This window comes from Hoplias malabaricus, chromosome 11 (assembly GCF_029633855.1).
Source record: "Hoplias malabaricus isolate fHopMal1 chromosome 11, fHopMal1.hap1, whole genome shotgun sequence".
In the NCBI taxonomy this organism is placed as follows: domain Eukaryota; kingdom Metazoa; phylum Chordata; class Actinopteri; order Characiformes; family Erythrinidae; genus Hoplias; species Hoplias malabaricus.
The window spans coordinates 42,175,593-42,180,132 of record NC_089810.1 but is presented as its reverse complement, the minus strand read 5'-3'; positions in this window follow the sequence as shown (position 1 = coordinate 42,180,132).

The following is a 4,540-nucleotide window of genomic DNA, read 5'->3' as shown; positions in this document are numbered from 1 at the left end:
GGCAGGGCTTTAAGCTTGGGCAGAGGGTCTGGGTCATGTCACACACACACACACATGCACACACACATGCACACACACCAAGGCCCCACTAACAGAGAGCAGCTGGAGGAGCCCAGACAGCTCCATTCATAACACTGGAGTCTAATGAGAGCGAGACAGGAACAGAGAGAGAAAGAGACAAAAGACAGAGAGAGAAAACGAGACACAAAGCGAGAGATTACAGAGGGAGGAGGACGTCCCCCCTCTTCACAGAGCACGTTAACCCATTACCTGCAGCTGAACCCTGCTCAGGGGTGGGGCGTTATGAACATAAACTTGTGCTGAACAGTGTTTCAGCGCACTGTCCAACTGAAGTCAGGTTTGTTCTGGAGATATTGGACACTGTGGTGGACCGGCATCGTGTCTGGTGTGTGTTCCCATCAGAGGTGTTTCTAGACTTGTTGCTGGAGTCCTCTGTATGCCACTTAGCTGTAAGGGCACAGTAATCAGCCTGTTCCACACTAAATCAATGAAGTGATTTATAGAAACATTAAAACATAATTTTACCTTATAATTACAGCTTCAGTGTCATTGTGATTTTCCACTGAGCTGCAACAGGGAGAATATAGCCTCTGTCATTGCTACTCCGGGCTCAACACTGCAGAAACTGCACTATGTAACTTGGAGGAGGGTAGGTCGCAGGAAACAGCAATATTTCACAAGACATTTACATTGGCCTCAAGTTTAGATGCTGCCGAATACAAAAGATATTCAGTGCCCACACACTATACTCTCAGAAACAAAGATACAGTACACGTTTATTACTATCATTCATTCATTCATTGTCTGTGACCCTTATCAAGTTCAGGGCAGAGGTGGGTCCGGAGCCTACCCGGAATCACTGGGTGTAAGTCGGGAACACTTGACAGGGCGACACACACTCACAAATTCACTCACACACTCACACCTACGGACACTTTTGAGTCTCCAATCCACCTACCAACATGTGTTTTTGGAGCATGGGGGGAAACTCGAGCACCCGGAAGAAACGCACGCAGACACAGGGAGAACACACCACACTCCTCACAGACAGTCACCCGGAGGAAACCCACGCAGACACAGGGAGAACACACCACACTCCTTACAGACAGTCACCAGGAGGAAACCCACACAGACACAGAGAGAACACACAACACTCTTCACAGACAGTCACCTGGAGGAAACCCACGCAGACACAGGGAGAACACACAACACTCCTCACAGACAGTCACCCGGAGGAAACCCACACAGACACAGAGAGAACACACCCACTCCTCACAGACAGTCACCCGGAGGAAACCCACACAGACATAGAGAGAACACACCCACTCCTCACAGACAGTCACCCAGAGCGGGAATCGAACCCACAACCTCCAGGTCCCTGGAGCTGTGTGACTGCAACATAGAGAAGTCTGGATGCTAGTCTTCCGTGCGTCCTGAAAGACGGCTGGTCGGGCCGAGCTCTACTTGATGCTCAAAGAGCTCTTGGTGCACATTGGGTTTAGACTGTAGCCAAGACCTGTAACAGATGACGTGGTATAAAATGAGTGAAAGGGTTTCAGTGGTGATGCTGCTATAGTTGCTCATGGTGTGTTGGCAGTTGTTCCGGTTTGGAATCAAACAGGTCATGGCCCAGTGTTCGGGAACCTCTGCTCTATTGGATGCAGTTCCAGTGGGAGGCTTAAAATCCCATTGTTCTACCTTTGACCATGACATTTATTCAACTGACCCCTTATCCCTTGACCTGCTTTCGTTCAAGTCCCTGAGCTCAGGTCCTGTTTTTAACATTATCTTCTTCTCCTTATCCTCTGAGAGACGTCCTGAGTCAAAAGTGATGACAGAGAGGAAGGAGGAAGCAGTCAGGGATTCTGCAGAAGGCTGTGACTAAATAGGAGTTGAATATTACGAGCTGTAGATGATCCTCGTAGTTCCAGCACCGTGCGTGTTATAAATGCCTTGTGACTGCGCCTGACCCAGCTCTGTTTATAATGTCCACCGTCCACTGGAGTCTTGTCTGAGATTCACTCTGAAATATGCCTATGACTCCAGGCCAGCGCTTGTTTGCAGGATTTATCACAAACCCGCCTCTGGATCAGGAGCCACTGGAGACAGTTGTTTGGTGACGACTGATAGGTTCCAGAAGCACGTTGCCGTGGTCACTGCATCCAGCCGTACCTGCCCAAGTTAAACCCCACTCACCTAGCGCCACTGGGCCTGATTTACAGGAATGGCCCCTCTTTTTCCATGGTGTCAGGGGCCCGAGGACCACGGTACATTGTGTAGCTGCGTTTTATGACACGATGTCAGAGAACATTTATGGATTCCAAATGTCCACATGCCTGAGGATGAAGAAGGGTGAGGGTGAGATGGAGAGAACAATCCTAAGGGGGGTCTGTAGCTCTCTGCTGAAGTTGTAAAAGGGGTTTGTAACTGGAGCTGGAGATGCACAACAACATCAATCACAGCGATGTGAACCCTGTTCAGGAACAGAACCGAGACACTGGGAGTTTAGTTAATGGTTAATTTAATAGTTAAGTCGTCCAGATTTCACCTTGTCTGCTTCTCATCTGTCTTTCTTGCTATGTAGTCATCCATTCACCCATCCGTCATACACTCATCCATCAGCAGTCTCCACCCCCGTCTCTCTGAGCTGAAGCAGCTGCACATGAGCGTGAACCCCCCCATGCTCAATGAAGAGTGTCAGCCAAAGGGTTATAAAGCCCCTGAGCATAATGCTGCAGAGCAGTGGGACTACATCCCCTGGAGTGATAACTCTGATGGCTCAGTGCCATCAAATTCTCCCAGCAATGGTCCAAGAACCACTCTAAACCTCCTCAGAAGAGTACAGACTGTTACTGCCACAGCGGAGTGCACAAATACCCTGAACTTCAGAAGATAGTTGGACGAGGATTTAAAGTGTTTTTTTATTTTCTGGACGTCAGGTCACTGACACAGTGGAAGGCTATGGTTTCACAGAGAGTTTGTCCCTCACAGGCAGCAGTAGAAGCTTTTCTTTTATTAATAGACTTTAAACTCTTTCTGAGGGCCTTAAAGGGCGATGACTTTCATGCGGTGGGTTCATAGAGAGCTCCAACACAGCCACGAGATCCGAACACCAGCAGCGTAGATCTCGCCGGTTAGAGTTAGCCAGGCTGGACTGTGAGGATACTGAGGTTCAGCTGAAGTGGATCTGTGTGTGTGCGTTTGTGTGTGTGTGTGTGTGTGTAAGAGTTACACCCCTGGGGTGAATTGAACTCCAAGCCCTAACCAGCATGGTGTCCTGCTGGGTGACTTCCTGTCAGAGGGGTCTTCTCATGGCCATAACTTGGCTCCCCCTCCCATTTCCAAAAATAAAAATAACCACTGGGGGGAGGTGTGTGTGTGTGTGTGTGTGTGTGTGTGTGTGTGTGTTTGGGGGCCGGGGGTTCTGCTGCTGGGAGAACACTGGAACACTAGAAAACTGAGGTAACAGCAGCACTGGGGGGATCCTTCCTTCAAGTGCCCAATGCTCTGCTGTTGACCATTCACCTGGCTTTTATCGTTATATCGTTATCATACTCAAAAGTTTGGGTATTTGTTGTTTTTTCTTTGTTTGTTTGCTTCTGTAAATTAAAGGAAGGACACTGGTTGGTGAACGATGAATGTGTCTTTGACAAAATGAACAAAGTTTTCCATATTGATTTAACATCGAACTCAAGGCAGGAACTCACCCTGGAGGGGGCGCCAGTCCTTCACAGAGCGACACACACTCACACCTCCAGACACTTTTGAGTCACCAATCCACCTGCAGCGCCACCGTGCCACCCTCCAGTGCTAAGCATGACATGTGCAATACTTTGTGCACACTTCAAACTGGTAAAATCAACAAATGCCACCATCTTCTGACGTGTCCTAACCTCTGCATACAACACCATACCAACATAGAACAGTTCCTTTCAAATGCCCCTGAGGCATGTCTCAGAACAACAAAATATGGTACTTTTTTTATTGTGAATAAATTATGTAATTTTGAAGGTGTACTCTTGTACCGTGCCTGAGCTCCATTATCCCTCTTCCCCCCTCCCTTTCTGGTCTGTGCTCACATTGCATTTAATGTTCAGGACCTGAGTACGATTCAGTCATCTGTGCCTTTTATTTTGAACAAAGTTGAACAACACAGTGGAGTTCAGGATTGTACTTTGTGGCTTAGAGTTTTAGATTTATTGATTTTGGTTGAGTACTTTTCCTTTAACTGTAACTGCACGTATAAGATGGTGTTTACCAAGGAGAAACGTACTAAATATCTCGGTTAACACTTCCAGTGAGCGCTGCCCCTCAGTAGTGGACCAGAGTGACCCTTTGCCACTGTGTTTTTTTACAGTGAGTGCTGCAGGATCCATGCTCAGACACGGATAAGTGATCACACTTTTCTCGGGCACGGTACGAATCGCCTGGTGCAGGTTCATCAGTGCAGCAGTGATTCCCCAAGATCAACCCTCTGCTAGTTTCTGTTTCTTAGAATGGACAAATATGAACACAATGA